The sequence below is a fragment of the Theropithecus gelada genome, chromosome 7a (genome assembly GCF_003255815.1).
Source record: "Theropithecus gelada isolate Dixy chromosome 7a, Tgel_1.0, whole genome shotgun sequence".
Classification (NCBI taxonomy): domain Eukaryota; kingdom Metazoa; phylum Chordata; class Mammalia; order Primates; family Cercopithecidae; genus Theropithecus; species Theropithecus gelada.
Window position 1 is genome coordinate 36,412,741 of NC_037674.1, and position 17,325 is coordinate 36,430,065.

The window sequence follows — 17,325 nt, forward strand, 5'->3', positions numbered from 1 at the left end:
GTACTGTAACTGTTTTATGTACACTATGCGCTCCTTGAAGGTGGGTGCCATATCTGTATCATCTTTACATCTGCAGCTCCCCTCTGTTTCACCAGGTTAACTCTTACTACTCTAAGCTAAACTGTCATTTTCCCATGAGAACCTTCCCTAAAGTAAGTCAATCCTTACTATAAATGCTCATTCCACCCTTTTCTTCTCTTTTGCAACACTTCATGATGCTTCTATTTTCCACATTGACTGGTTGAACCGTGTCTCTGCAATCCCACTAGCTCCATGAGGACATCAAAAGGGAGTAAAACAAAAAAAAGGTATTCAAATAATATCTCTTGAATAAAGAAACAGATTCAGATGACAATAATGCTAGCCTGGGAGAAGCTGGTCAGAGAATATGGGGCAGAGTGGGATACCTGGATATTCTACCTTTAAGGTGCTGTTTGATCTTGGTTGCTTCCTACTTTTGCATTCAAAGAATCCAGTATAAAGCTCATGCTGGTACAAGTTTGACTGCAACACTGGGAGAGAAAGGACCTTTTAGAGCACAAAAATGATCTCTACCAAGACCTTGTTTCCATTGCATAATCCATTTCTTTCATGCAAGACTCTGACCCTACTCCTTTAATCTGACTACGTTTCATATTCTCCAATAACCTCTCCATTCTACCCAAAGCAGGCAGTTTCTCTTTCTACCATGGCCAGTGTTCCCTTCAAGGTTGGTTGCAACTTGGGTGAAATATCTCAGCAGAAAGCCAACAACTGAATCCCATACTCAATGTTCCTCTTCTGGGCTAGGGTTTGGGCCTTTTACTTATGTCTACTTGTCTGAGAAATTTACTAATGTGTCTAGTGGTTTTTACGACTGTAAAGACCCAGTTTGTAAGGGTATATTGGCACTCATCTACATTCTACATGCAACAGGAGCTTCCCATTTCACCTATCACTCATCAACTTTTAACAAACACGGCCTAATGATTCCATGGTGGTAGACAGGCATTGTGGAACCAGAAATGAACACGACTCTGCCATGTGTTCATTAGCCCTAATAACACTTCAGAAAAGAAACTTGAGAATGTTATATGTGTACTATAAAATTTCTTTCACCTGGGAAACTTTTTTTTAGGACTGAAATGATAAAGATGTGGGTAGTCTACAACTTCTACAACTGTGGGAAGAGAGGGTATTTTCTTTAACAACACAGAACACCCTTTCAAGAAGTTCTAGCTCTTTTTGGAACCAAGTAGGTAAAAATGTCACTTCTCAAGACCAAAGAGTCCAAATCTTCCTTCTTCCAGATCCACATGCTATGAAAGGAAAGGGTTCATAAGACCAAATTAAAAAAAAAAAGATGGATAGCCTAGGCCTTGGTCCACTGAGCACCGTCAGTTTTGGCAGTTGCACTGAAGCTACAATCGTGGAAAAGAACGCCTGCAACCCTGATTTCAATGTCAAAGGTAAAAGATTTAACCCAAGGCCTCTAGCTCTCCCAAGTTAACCATTATTGACATATTATCTATGTATCTATGCATTAATCTAAACTTTTTTCTTTTTTTATTCTTTTTTTTTTTTTTTTGAGATAGAGTCTCACTCTGTCACCCAGACTGGAGTGCAGTGGCGTGATCTCGGCTCACTGTAACCTCTGCCTCCTGGGTTCAAGCGATTCTCCTGCCTCAGCCTCCTGAGTAGCTGGGATTACAGGCCCACGTCACCACGCCCAGCTAATTTTTATATTTTTAGTAGAGACAGGGTTTTACTATGTTGGTCAGGCTGGTCTCCTTACCTTGTGATCCACCCTCCTCAGCCTCCCAAAGTGCTGGATTATAGGTGTGAGCTACTGTGCCAGGCCTAAACTTTTAAACTCTCATTAAATTTTAACTTGCACAATTTGACCTAAAACTGTCTCTAATGATGTTGATGACGAGAGTAATGGTAGCCATTTGTTAAATACTTTTATAAATTTCAAGAATTATGGCAGGTGTACATGCACCTCTCATTTAATGATTTTAAAAACAATTTTAAGATTATTTCTTTCCTTTTCAGATAAGAAAATCAAGAATCAGAATGATTAGGTAAAATGCCCATGACCAGACAAATAAATGGTGGAACAAGGATTTAAACACTGGTGTTCTCATCCAGTACACCGTGGTGTCACCCTCAAAATATATACATATGTACTGCTGCCAGGTTCAAGGAACAAGTCCAAGTTCATGCAGTACCATTCTATAATGTTCATCCCATCCATTCTCAGCTTCCTAAATAAAAGATACTAAATACATTTGCCCTTCCAAGGTAATATCTGACATTCCTTGGCTACTTTAATTACCCCTCTCAGACCCTTCCTTGGTTTTGTTAGGTTGTTCTTGAGGAGTATTGGTCCAGCTGTAGATGATATTACGAATGACCAGAGGGCCAGAGACATGCTTTTGGTTTCTGATTCCAGCATCCTCCATGATCATCCTCCATGATTATACCCAGCACTAGGTCTCTGAACCAAAGCCATATTTTGGTCAAAATATCTGGAGAAATGTCTGACATAATTTATAAGCCCATTTTCTAGGTTATCACCTATAATTCTGGCTGCTCACCAACAATTAAAACTTGAGGTGTTTCTTTTTCCATAGGCTTGGTTCATATGGATGCTCTTCAGTCTCTTTTTAACACACTTGGCCCATGATGGCTTTGTATTTCACTGTTAGAAAGATTCAGAAGTTTCACTACACAAAAGGTTATAGAGAAGTGTTAAACTGGATAAGCTCTAACCAATGCTTAATGGTTAGTCCTGTCTATGGAGGACTTTTCCACAGTTAATGGTGTGTCCTGTCTATAGTTCTCCATTCAGAGAAATAACATTGTATATCTAAACACTGTTTCCTGTCTTGAAGATAGCCTCCACCCATGAGAGTGTTTCCTGTGATATTACGGTCATTAACAATTTTAATGGAAGGAAATATCTGGAAAAATTCACTATGTCAATTGTATTTATTTGTCAGAGTCTCATGATAATGGTTCAATTGTTCCATGTTCCTTGACATCCTGGACTCAACTTCAGAGTATTTCATTGCTCTGAGCATCTAAATGTACACAAGCAAAGCAGAGTAGGTGGTTGCACAGTTGTTCTATAAATCTGAGCCATCCATTTAGTCAATATAAACCATTCTGGGAAGAACAGGATTTCTTTGCTCACAGCAAGAGTCTCAGCTATTGGAAATGACCACATTCACCCATGTATAAGCTTTGGCTTAGCTCACTTAGCTCAAGACCTGCAACAAGACACCCAATAAAATAGCAAAAATTTTCTTGGGCACACAAGCGGTTAAAACCATTTCTCCACTAAGTGAGATGCAGAAACAAGTACGCTTGAAAAAACAAAGAGAAATTAGTCTGATAATGGAAAACCACTGAAAGCAATTTATGAACCATTCCCCTGACAATATATAAACTCTTAATATACCGTACATAATTCAGGGTCGGTCTTCTTTTGATTCCTTCCTTCTAATCATCCGGTAATACTGACATCTGAATCTTTTTTTCTCACTGTTTCAAAGGGATATACAATAGCAAAAAATGGCTATGCAGTGGATGAAGCTAAAAGCTTGTATCGTTTATTCAATGGTACACCTCTGATAATTTAAAAAGAAGGTTAATCAACCAGCTGTGAAACCAAATATTTGCAGAATCTAAGCACTTATGTAAAAATCTACATTTGTAGCTGTGTGCCCTTAAATAAATAAACTAGTTGATCACCGCAAATTAAAAGAACTTAAATGGTAAAAACTGCCATTTCCTTAAAAACTATGCTAAGAAAACACTTTTGCAAATAAAATTGGGTGGAGGATCTAATAAACAGGGAGCGATGGCATCCCAAAGGAGAAAAAAGCAAAAAGAAATTTCAGAAAAGATAACAAATTAGTTTAGCAAAGTCACAATAAGAGGGCAGACAAAAATAAAGGCATAGGATGCAGCGTCCAGGGAAAGAGGAAGGGGCGAGTGGAAACAGCTGGAATTGTTCAGCTGTGTCAACATTCGGCTGTTTCACAGATTGACTAGCAAAGTGTCATCTGAAACCAATTACATTCCCAAAACCCCACGGACCCAGTTCATAACATTGATTAATCCACATTGTGAAAAAGTCCCCAAGCAAAACTAGAACAGCTGTCAGCCCTTGGAGCTCAAAAAACAGCAATTGCTTGAGGAAAAAAAAAAGAAAAGAAAAGAAAAAATCTCCTCTTGAAATTTTAGGGATTTTCAGCAGGTATGTCTACTGAAACCGAAGATAGATTTAAAACTAACTCCTCCACCTCCTGTCTGTTTGAGCACAACTGGCTATAATTAGAAAAGCAGGGGTCATGTTAGAATAAACCCAAAGTCCATTCCCAAAGTCAGAACAGAACTGCCTCACAGTCTCTAATACCTTGTATCTTTTTGCTCCTTTCTGGAGATAACACCATCATTTGACGTTTTTAAAAGTATGTTTATTTTTTTCTTCTCATTTTAAATGCATTAATCTACTCCCTTTGAGCCCATAAAAATGTAGTTATATGTTATACATTTTCTATTAAAAGCTGTTTTCATACCGTTTGTTCTATTTCACAGAGGTAGAAGAATACATAATGTCCTCAATTTGCAAGCATCCAACTTGTGCATGAGTCAAATACAAAAATGGCCACCACACCCCTCTGATGTGCAAAACTACTGGTATAGGAGCCTGTAAAGGTGTTCACACACCCGTATACCCCCACGGGATCCTATATACCCCGTACCTTCTAGCAAAGCCACTCATCCAAAGATGACACGCTCATGGCAAACGCCTTGGCCTTGCCTCTGAAGCTACTGCAGCTAGAAATCCAGCCACCAGGTATCGTAGAGGAGATCCCAACACCATATAAGCAGCCACAAACATCTCCTTAAAAAGTCTGCATTTCTGTAGACCCTGGCCTAAAATTACCAATGTGAGGATGCAGAAGTTGTAGGCATCTGATCCTTTGGACGGATTTTTCCCACAGAAATAAAATACATGCTTATTCATTTGCTCATTCATTCAGCAAACATTTATCGAATGTCTTTTCTATCTCAAACACTGGGTTGTACCCAAAAAAGCAATGTTAGTTTACAAAATGTTTGCACATGCTGAATTTTGTAGATGGGTAAACTGAAGCTCCAAAAGGTTTAGTGACCTGCCCAGCGCCATCTAACTAGTAGGTGTTGGAGTTTGTACTCAAACTGAAGGCTATCTGATACCTTTCATACTCTTTCCAAAAACCATATTACTATATTATGCTTGACACAGGTTTTCATAAGCTAGCAGGGGAGCCCAAAAGCATGCAAAATATAGTTTCTACCCGGAAATGCATTCCAAGTTACAAAAAACTGGGTATAAATTGGACTTTAAGAACATAAGCGGTTTACATATTCAGATTACACTCTACTTTTGCTCTCTCCTCTGTAAATACCCCATTAGTAATCTAATGGACTCCTCTGCAGACAAGCCATAGTGTAATTGCAAGTTTTATGAATTGAAGTATGTCTTTGATACAATGATCCTTTTTCTTCTGCATGCTTATGCATATGTAGCACTAACCAATATTACCAATATGAGGTTGCTTCTAAGTCAAAGCATTCAGAGAAACACAAACCTTGATTTCACTGGTATATCCTTGGATTTGAAAAAGGGGAGGGGAGGGGAGGGGAGGGGAGGGGAGGGGNGAATCGTTTGAACTCAGGAGATGGAGGTTGCAGTCAGCCAAGATCCCTCCACTGCACTCCAGCCTGGGTGACAGAGTGAGACTCTCAAAAAATAAAAGAGGGGAAGGGGAGGGAAGGGGAGGAGAGGGGTGAGGGGAGGGGAGGAGAGGGGTGAGGGGAGGGGAGGAGAGGGGTGAGGGGAAGGGAGGGGAGGGGTGAGGGGAGGGGAGAGGAGAGGAGGGGAGGGGAGGGGAGAGGAGAGGGGAGAGGTCAGGGGAGGATGAGAGGAGAGGAGACAACTCACAATTCACTGTGCCATACAAAGGAATAGGCTTATTCTTTGAATTTCAAAAGTGAGATTAAGGTTACCAAAAGCAACAAATTATTTTAGATGTAAAGACAAAGTGTTACTAAATATTGTTCTCCAAATAGTAATAACTTTTCTGGAGCTTTGCAGCGGGTACCCTCCCTACTGAGTTTTGAAGGATGTGTTGGGTGGGACAGGGTATAGTAAATGAGTAGAGATGGGGTAGAAGGAGGATACTCAAAGACAGGGCAATAAGAAACAATCACTAAAGTCTCTAGACAGATCCTCTGATTCTTTCTTTTTACTATTTTTTCCACCCTGAAGGATATTTATAATTATTGTTTTTTAAATGCTCATGATGTCACAGATAAAGAACACCAATTGCTCCCAACAGAACTCTAACTACAGTATGTGTTTACAAAAGCAAATTACTGTTTATACATGGACAGGATTGTGAATGAGGCAAAGAACATTACAAATTATATGTTCCTAAAGGAAAGCCAAAACATTTCCTCTTTTTTCTTTTTATGAGAATACATCATTACCTGTATATGCCCCCGCCTCTCAGTTGTCTCAATGGACATTGGCATCGATAAGCTCACAAGAAGTACGTGATAAGCCTACAAGGAGTCCAACAGTGAGTTTATATTTTTATGTTATGATTTTAGAACATGGGATGATACCCAGAGTGACGGAGGTAAAACTATTCACATTTCCATATCCCAAACTACTTCAAGAATCACTAGAGTGCAGAAGTTGTAACTCTAAATGCTGAACAGAGAAATCATCTGTCCCAAGAACTACACACATATGACTTTCAAATAAATCTATCTCAAAAGGCCTACTATTTAACAACAACAAAAACAACAAAAACAAAAAAAAACTTTAAAAGAACCCAAATGAAGTTTTGTGTAAGTTGGTGTCTTTTTTTCTATACACTTGGAATGACAAAAAGTTACTGTAAGTTACAATTTTTATTTTATTATAAGCCATTCTTATTTTATAAAACATAGCCCTACTCCCAGAAAAAACATATTTGTGAACTAATGGGGGTCAATACATATATCTGAGGCTATCATATGACCCTAAGAAGAACCGAAGGAATGCAGTATTAGGCCTTCCTCATTGGTTAAAATATTGTTTTAAGGATTAAATGAGTAAAGTCCATGTAAGGTGCTCAGAACAGGGCACGGCCCATAATAAAAGTGTTGGAAGAATGTTAGGTGTTCAAAATCCGTGTCTGCATTCCACTGGAGTTCCAGGAAAAGTGATTTCCAGGAATTTATGTTTGGGTAGACCTAAGGTAGTTTTGCAGCAAAAGAAGACTTTGAAAACGGAGAGTTTCCTATCCACTTCTCACCACCATCAAATGCATCTTTTCTTAATTCTCTGTAGAAAAGAAGCTGAGAAAGAGCAGACAGTGCATGCCTGCTCTCACGTACAGCTGGCCAAGGGCCGGACATGGTCTCTCTTCTCTTGCTTCTGTGCTGTAAATGGCTCCTCTGAGCAGTTCCTTGAGATTCATAAGTCAAAGGCTTTTGTTAGATCGTGAGGCACGGTGGAGGGCAGGGCGCAGGTATACCGTTTGTCACAACAAGATTCCTTACCGCTCCTGTTTTATTTAAAACCAAGACACTCAATCCACCATGTGGGATCCTTAGTAGCACACATCTCAAAAGCTTGCATTCATTCAGGGTTGGAATGGGCAGTGAAGCTTATCTAGGCACATTTCCTCACAGTCCTGTCATCGGGGTTCAAATTCTCAAACGGCATGAACTGCCTAGCAATAGTACCACTGTTTATACCGAGGGCTGTGACTTGCCTCCACCTAAGGGAGTTTCAATGATATGGGCTTAGGGAATACAGGGAAATGGACTTGTGCAGAGTTGGGAAAACCTCAGAATTCAAATTTGCATCTCAATTAATCAGGTATCTGACTTAAAGTAAGGTAACCATTAAATAGGAATGCATATCTTGTCTTCTCAAGCTACTTCCTACATCAACGCAATTACGCTTCGCCCATCTTCAGATGAGAGACAGGCAATCCATGTTAGATCTACTTTAAAAGAAAAAAACAAGGCCGGGCATGGTGGCTGATGCCTGTAATCCCAGCACTTTGGGGAGCTGAGGCGGCCGGATCACGAGGTCAGGAGTTCAAGACCAGCCTGACCAACGTGGTGAAACTTCTTCTCCACTAAAAATACAAACATTAGCCGGGCATGCTGGCACACGCCTGTTATCCCAGCGACTCAGGAGGCTGAGGAACCCGGGAGGCGGAGGTTGCAGTGAGCCGAGATCGTGCCACTGCACTCCAGCCTGGGCAACAGAGCGAGACTCTGTCTCAAAAAAAAAAAAAAAAAGAGAAAAGAAGAAAGAAAAAAACATGTTGGGGTTTTCTGGAGTTACTCAATTTCTCCACAATATTTTGGCACCCTGAAAGTCAAGCACTGCTGAATCAATCACTAAATTTCAAAAGGCATGCCCTGGCTTCAGATACATTAATTTTCTGGAACAACAAGCAGTCCATTCTAATAAACATAAGATACTATTTCCTTCATCTTACCACTCACAACTGAGCTTAACCATAAAATGTGGGGTGGCTCAGGACCATTGGTGGGCTTCAATGGTTTTCTACTCAAGAACAATATCAACTACAGAATGGGGCCTAGATACAAATCCACACGGTGTGTTTGCTATTATCATGAGGAGAAGAAAAGCATCTCCAGGCCTCCCACCATCATGCCAATAAACTTCTATCTCACTTCCCCTTGTGAACTCTTGAGAGGATAAGCCTGTGCCTATATATGAAGTCTTAGCTGTGGTGCTGGATATATGGATGCTACCCTTTGCAAGCCTAAAAGAACAAGAGCAAAGAAAACTAAGACTGGTGCCCATTAGAAAAGCCATTTGAGAACCCATAAGACATCATAAAGGAGTTATATAATTAAAAAACATACAGCAAGCACCTACTCTGTCCCAGACCCTGCCCTGCAGTAGCCAACAATCCACTCAGTGATACACAGACATAGATACTGGATATGGCAATTATTCTGTTATTTCAGAAAGAAACCATTTCTTCTTAACTAAGCTACAGGCAGTATATCTACAAATGGGTTTAGAGTTGGCTTGAAATTGGTCCTGACTTTGAAATGCTGGTAAGGGAATAAGTCATGTCTGTCAATGCTTATCCCTCCTTCTTACAGGAATAATTTTTTTAAAAAAATCATTTTTCTACTGGACTATTCCAAGGGAAAGTAACATGAGGGTGGTAGACTCCTGGGAATATTCCTCAATGTTCTAGCTCCTCTCTTTTCCCTCAGGTGAGGTACAGGCCAAGCTGTGGGCTGCAAGTAACTCACAGGTAAGCCATGGGATGTTTTAAAGTTTCCATGGAGAAGCCAGACGTGGTGGCTCGTGCCTATAATCCCAGCACTTTGGGAGCCTGAGACAGGAGTATCACTTGGGGTCATGAGTTCGAGTCCAGCCTGGTCAACAAGATGAAATCCCATCTCTACTAAAAATACAAAAATTAGCCAGGTGTGGTGGTGCACGCCTGTAATACCAGCTACTTGGGAGGCTGGGGCATGAGAATCACCTGAACTCGGGAGACGGAGCTTGCAGTGAGCCAGGATCGTGGCACTGCACTCCAGCCTGGGCGACAGAGGGAGACTCTGTCTCAAAACAGAAAGAAAAAAAAAAGTTTCCATAGAGAAACAGTGGCACATTCAGATTCAGCGTGGACTACTACTATTATTTGAAACTAACTACTAACAAATGGAGCTAGTAGGCATTTCTCTTGTTACAGGGGCACTGTGAGAAAGTTCCCAGACACAAAAGCACCATGAATTGAGAAAGTCTGGGAGCTTTAGGAATCCAGAGGGGAGGAGGCTCTCTCCATCAGACTTCAATGTCCTCAAGCAAAGGGCAAAAGGGCATCCCTGCTCTCCAAGGTCACCTTGAAGGGAGCTGCCATGACTTAGCCTTGTGTTCGACCATGCCTTCCTAGGGAAGCCCTGTAGTGGGTGTGCATCTGTGCAGATGCACCAGCTTAATTAACCAGTAAAGAACTTTGCTTCCCCCATTAGGCTACGCTTCTCGTTGGCAGGGCACCTTCAGTCAGGAATCTGTTTGAGTGGAGAAGTAAGGGTTTGGGTTGAGCAAAATCCCATCCCAACCCCTATCTCAACTGAGCAGAAAGTCCTATGAAAGAGACAGGGCAGATATAATTATCCCAGTTTTTGAGATGAGAAAACTCAGGTCCATCTGAGTTTAATGAGGTTAATGGATTTTCCCAGAGTCTCAAAGCTACTAGAGCAGAGCTGTGCCTTGACCTGTCTTCCCTGTCCAAACCTCCTCGCGTTATACCACAGCTGCTTAGATTTTGAGCAAGAATTAGTGCCCTTCCCTGCTTCAACACACATACGCAGTGGAGAAGCAAGGAGTCATTCCCCTCAAGGCAAGAATCGTCTTATATCACACCCTCCCCATACAGGCTTGTGGAATTACTTGGCTCCTAGAGCTGCCAGGCAGCCCTAAAGCATCCAAAGGAGAGAAGTTGCCACAATGTTACCCTGCTGAGGCAGCTGGGAGGCTGTCTCAAAGCTGGAGGCTGTCTCAAAGCCGGACTTCACTTCCTGAAAGCTTAGTCCCCGCCCTCTAGCCCCGTTCCTACCCTACGTCATCTCTCTCCTCTTTGCAGAAAAAAGTCTGTGGAGGGGCTCAAGGACCTGCAGGGATGCAGACCCGTGATTCTCTGACATGAGCATGCATCAGACGCGCCAGGGAAGGCGTGTTAAAGCAGAGGTCGCAGGGCCTGACCCCCAGAGTAGGCCAAGCATAGGGTCAAAGAATATGCATTTCTAACACATTCCCACGTGATGCTGATGCTGCTGGTTCAGGGACCATACTCGACGATCCACCAACATACAGGGACTTGTCTCTTCCCAGGGTCTCACTTATTGCTCCACACATAGCAGAGATACTTACTGAGCAAACATTAAGGAGGGCATCCCTTGATCATCTCAAAAAAACTTTTCAACAGCTCTCTCATCAGCTCTGTTTTGGAAGCAGTGGTAACAGTTAGAGTCCCTGCCTTCCAGGAACATACAAGCTAAAGATAGACTTAATTCATGTAGACATGCATAGAAAGACAAGAGTACCATACTCAGATTATAATAAATCCCACTGAATAAAACAAAAGGCTTACAATAGAAACTGCAAAGTTCCTTGGGAAGTCTCCAAAGTTTGCACTTTTTAATTTTCAGCGATACCATCATCATGCCGTGGATCACTGTGCAGATGTTACAACTGTTATTTAATCACAATTCGAAAGCCAGACTGGGCTGCTCCAACCTAATGGCATGTGAGTCCTTGAACTGCCATCGACTGGCTGTGACAGCAGGCATGGCTGCAGCAGGCAGTTACAGAAATGGGTTTAAACATGGGTGACTCTTGGTATCAAAGATCTGTGAACTGTTCAGCTAAGTAGAGGAATCATCAGAATAATGATCATTTTTCACTCTACCCCCTCCCTTGCTTGTTCAAGGAAAAAAAAAAAAAAAGAAGCCCTTAATTGCTTCTTGAACTACACACAAGTGGGCCGTTGACTGTGACTGTAATTCAGCACGGAGAAGCAAGGGAAACACTAAAACAGATTTTGTTGCGGTAATGCCTTAAACGGAGAAAACACTGCAGTGGGATCAGCAAGCACAGGACCCTGTTAAGTAGAATGACACCTCCTTAAAGCACGGCTTGAGATATTGTCAGTCATTGAAGTAATATTTAATTGTAGATGATACCAGGTGTGATCAAGGCGGGATATATTAATACGGGGTATGGTGGGGGCAAGGAAAGGGTAGTGAGGGGAGAAAAATAAGGAGAGAGAACAAACAGAAATGATTTTAGAAGGACAGCACGTTACGAGTGCCCTACCAGATTCAGGCTCCTAATGAAGAAGACACGTTTAGGGGAACTAAAGAATTGTGAATTCAGTCATTTGCCATTTATCTTGAAAGATAATCCTGATAAACGATCACATCTTGAGAAACTTGAACCACTTCCTTCATTCTGGACTATGGGTTTCATGTTATGAACATGAAAGGCAGCAACTGTTTTGTCCATACTGCCTTTGATTCAAAGCCATGACCCTCTGTCTAGGTGGCACTGGTGACAGGGAACAGAAAACAGATGCCTGCAACTGAGAAGCCTAGTGCCAACTACAAGCCGTTTGTAAACACTTCCCTCCATGTTTACCGAAGAAAGATGCAGGCTTTCCAAGGAAAGCCTCCTTTTGAAAAATGTGCCTTTTTATTTCTCTGTGTTGTTAGCTCCCTAAAATAAAAACTAATTCTCACACTTCTTTATAAGTCTCCCATCCCACTCCACCCAGAAGCATCTCTTCTTCCCTTAGATGTTTTTTCCACTCCCTTACAAAGGTAGTGCTTCCATTTCTGTAACCTCACACGCAGGCCAGTCCTCTTGCCTGAATATTCTACTTCTGTACCAGGAGAGAGTAGGGTGAAGGCCCACCACTTTTGTCTTCTGTTCTCCACATAGTGGCTATGTCACATCCTCAGTTACACTGAACTGTAACCTTGTTTGCAAAACAAACCTCAGGGAAGAGAGCAAGCACTCTCATCCTGGAAAAAGCCTGATACCCACTTCTTAGTGAAGTAACCACTGGATAATAAGAAAAAAGTAGCTGGTAGTAATTAACATCTATTAGTACTTACTATGTGCCAAGTCCACACTAAAGGCTGTATTTTCAAATTAAAAAAAATTTTTTTTAAGACGGAGTCTTGCTCTGCCCAGGCTGGAATGCAGTGGTGCAATCTCGGTTCACTGCAACCTCTGCCTCTCAGGTTCAAGTGATTCTCTTGCCTCAGCCTCCTGAGTAGCTGAGATTACATGCACGTGCCACCACACCTGGCTATTTTGTGTGTGTGTGTATTTAGTTTTAGTAGAGATAGGGTTTCACCATGTTGGCCAGGCTGGTCTCAAACTTCTGACCTCAAGTGATCCACCTGCCTCGGCCTCCCAAAGTGTTGGGATTACAGGCGTGAGCTACTGCGCCTGGCCCAAACTAAAGGCTTTAAACAGATTCTGTCATTCAGTACCAACAGTAACTATTCTAGGCAGATACTATTATGATCTCCATTTTACAGAGAGGAAAACCAAGCTCAGACAGGATAAGTAGATTGTAAAGGTCATAGTGACAGTGGTAAAGTCATGCTTTGAATCCATATTTCTCTGACTTTGGTGTAAAAGCCCCTATGCTCTATTAATGGCCAGAAACTGTACCACAACCAGGGCACAGTCTACACAGGGACAATTTGAAGGATGGTATAGTTATCTCTCTATCTATCTATCTATCTATCTATCTATCTATCTATCTATCCATCCATCTATCTATCTATGCATCCATCCATCCATCCATCCATCCATCCATCCATCCATCCATCCACCCACCCACCCACCCACCTACCTACCTGCCTGTCTCATGGAATCAGGGGCTTAAATGTCTACCACATACTGGACAATGATCTGATTGTTCTAATATACTATTTCTAAACTTTATAACAACTCTACAAGGTAAACCCTTTAATCCTCATTTAAGAAATAAGAAAACCCAGTGTCCATATGATTGAATAACTTACCTATCTTTCCACAAGTGGTAGGTCCAAGTGATTAAATGACTAAGTCCACATGCTTCCCACACTGCCTTCCTAGCTTCACGTGCCCAAGACTCCCTTACTAACCAATTACAGACTTATTACTATCTTCCTCCTAATTTCCCAAGAGAAAAAAAAAAAAGTACTAGCCCTAATCTAGGACTATTACAAGACCATCCTCTTGCATATCTTATCTTTGTGAGCATCAGAAATCACGCCACCAATTCATTTAGACATTGCCTTCAAATTTTCATATAAAAGGTACTTACTATTTAAAAAATTGAAATGTATAATGGTGATATTATTAATAGATCAATTAAGGAGATTTAAATAACTTATTTCATTGCCAGATCGTAGATGCAGTACTATACTGTTCATCGAGTTTATAAAGCTTTCTTTCTTTCTTTTTTTTTTTTTTTGAGACGGAGTCTCGCTCTGTCACCCAGGCTGGAGTGCAGTGGCCAGATCTCAGCTCACTGTAAGCTCCGCCTCCCAGGTTTATGCCATTCTCCTGCCTCAGCCTCCCAAGTAGCTGGGACTACAGGCACCCGCCACCACGCCTGGCTAGTTTTTTGTATTTTTTAGTAGAGACGGGGTTTCACCGTGTTAGCCAGGATGGTCTCGATCTCCTGACCTCGTGATCCGCCCGTCTCGGCCTCCCAAAGTGCTGGGATTACAGGCTTGAGCCACCGCGCCCGGCCTATAAAGCTTTCTCCATGACATAAGCCTGACTTTATTCCTCTGATGGCAAGATATGCTCTCTCACTCTTAACCAATCACAGTCCCACACCCATCACCAAGTATCATGCAAGGATTTCAAGGGTCTCTTAATAGTAGCTACATCGACTAGCTCATCTCCTACTGATTTACCTACTCAGTTTCAGATGAATTATATAAAATATGCAAAACTCCATTACCATTGTTGATTTTTTTTCTAAACTCTTGTAATAGTGATGGAAAAAAAAAAAGACAGAGATAGAGCATCAGTTAGCAAATATTTACTGAGAAGGTGTAATGTGCTCTGCTCTGAGGCACTGGATACCCAGCAGAATAACCTTTGCCCTTATCCACAAAGAGCTGGCTAGGGAATTTTACATGAGCTTTACATTTGCTGGCCTGGGCACTTTTGGGTGTTGGTGGCGAAGAGTTCGTGTTTTGAATTAGACCTGGTTTGAAACTTGGCTTTGTGGCTTTATTTCCTGTGCGACCATGAGCAAGTTACTTAAACTCTTAAGAGCTCAGTTTCTATCTTTGTAATGGAGAGCATAATACTCATAATGGGATGGGAAGAAGCAGCAAATCCTGCACATAAAGAGGCCAGCATGTGCCCAGCACACAGTAAGGATTATGGGAGTCAGGGACCCAGCACACAGTTGAACAGGAGAGAGCTGGTTCATGGGAGCAGCTTCTCAGGCAGCTCAGGAAGCTGTGAGTTATTCAGAGCTTCTCTGTCTTATTTATTCAGTTTTTACACTCTTTTCCTTGGTTGCAACGCCCCACTTCCCTACCTCCAAACCCCATGCAAATTTCACCTGGTTAACCTTTATTCATTCTTCAGTCTAAACCTCCATTCCCTTTTCATCCTGAAATTCCCACCTGATCACAAGAGCACCTAAGCTTACCCATATCTTTGCACCTGTCACTTGCCTTTGAGAGTCCCTATTTTCTTGCCTATACCCCCTGCCAGAGTGAGAAACTAGAGGGTAGGACTACATGTCAGCACTATGTCCCCAGCTCCTGGTACAATAATGGACAGTAGCAGGTGTTCAATAATCATTTGTTTAGAAGGCGAATGGATGAATGCAAATAGATACCATGTCCAAACCTGCATAGATCTGCCCTTAATAAAAAGGGCATGGCTCAAATGCAGCATCAAATTCTGCTGTCCCGTCTTGTGCCTGGTGTCATTAAATCTCCAGACAAGAAGCAGGAATGGCTACAGTGTCACTTTGAGGCCTTTCTACCATGACGTCAGCTGCTCGCCCTGCACACAGTGGGTATAGAGTACATTACAAGGCTAAGCTGGCCCTTTCTTAATAAAATCACTGTTGCTAGATATGGGTGTGAATGTGGATGCAATTCAGATGTTTATACCAATGACAGGCATAAATAAACGATGACAGAATTCAGGTCGGTCCAAACATTAGTAACAATATCTTCTTGCTCTCCTGGGAGCTGTTTCAGATTTTGGCTTCATCCTCACCCCTACATAAAGAGACAGGGATGGGACTGCAGCTTCTAGAATTACAACCATTTTGTCAACTTGTCATTCGACTCACTGTCTGGCCGGTGCCTCTCCCTCTGGGTCCAGAGACATTTTGCACAGGAAGAAAGCAATAAAGTGAAGTCACAGGGCCGACGAATTCTCCAATCTTCAAAGCACCTCGTTCTGTCCCACAGTACATACATATTTCTGGTAAGCGCCATGGAGAGCCTCACATCTGTTACCTCCTGCACCGCTGGGAATCAAAGCATTTATCCCCATGAGATGTTTTCCAAAGGCCTGAGGGCACTGGGCCATTTTATCCTCACTCCCTTGGAGAGAGCTTCCCTGACTACATGAAAATACCTGAAAAGGCTAACTTTGTCTGTTTCTTATTGCCTTAAAAATAAGAGTACTCTTAACCTTTAGGGATTTATATTTGGAAGAGGGAAATGAACTAGATACAGCTTATAAAAAAAAGGCAGGAGAGTGAGTCATTTTTTAAATTGTTTACAAGCTTGGGACCAAAAAAAATACACATATTTGCAGAGCTCTGAATATACACCAGTCTTATTTCCCAGTGTATATTATTATACCTTTTCTCTATCATCTTTATGCTTTTCAAAGAAAACTAAGTGGGGCCGGGCACGGTGGCTCTCATTCCAGCACTTTGGGAGGCCAGTGTGGGTGGATCATGAGGTCAGGATATCGAGATCATCCTGGCTAACATGGTGAAACCCCATCTCTACTAAAAATTCAAAAAAATTAGCCAGGCATGGTGGCGGGCACCTGCAGTCCCAGCTACTCGGGAGGCTGAGACAGGAGAATGGTGTGAACCCGGGAGGCGGAGCTTGCAGTGAGCCGAGATCACCCCACTGCACTGTAGCCTGGGTGACAGAGCCAGACAAGAAAGAAAAGAAAGAAAGAAAGGAAGAAAGGAAGAAAGAAAGAAGAAGGAAGGAAGGAAGGAAGGAAGGAAGGAAGGAAGGAAGGAAGGAAGGAAGGAAGGAAAGAAAACTAAGTGGAACCTATACAGCAAGTGCTAGACACCTAGTTGATTATTAGAATAACTAGGATTTGCAACCATTAATTGGTAAAAATTAGCCCTGGGAATAATTACTAGAATTCTAGAAACCTGGGAAACAGCCCTAAATATTTAGTGTTTCAGCTTTACTATTTATTAATCATTTCCAAAACATGGAGATAATACACAGTCACCTCACAGGTTTACTGTGACAATCATATCTAAAATAATTTTGTAAATTGCTGTACTTCTTAGTAGTGACAGATCTTTCTACAGTTGCATCTTGAATGACATAGGTTTGACGGCTGAGGTCCACTTACACATGGCAGTCAACCAAACGCAGATCAAAAATATGGTATTTGGCTGGGCACAGGGGCTCACACCTGTAATCCTAGCACTTTGGGAGGCCACAGCGGGTGGATCACCTGAGGTCAGGAGTTCGAAA

At 41.9% G+C, this 17,325-nt stretch overlaps 1 protein-coding gene across 1 annotated transcript in view; it reads right to left on the bottom strand.

Moving 5' to 3' along the window:
* Nucleotides 1–17,325, bottom strand: part of RORA (RAR related orphan receptor A) — a 740,821-nt gene that overhangs the window by 574,796 nt on the left and 148,700 nt on the right. The gene's annotated exons all lie outside the window — the stretch shown is intronic.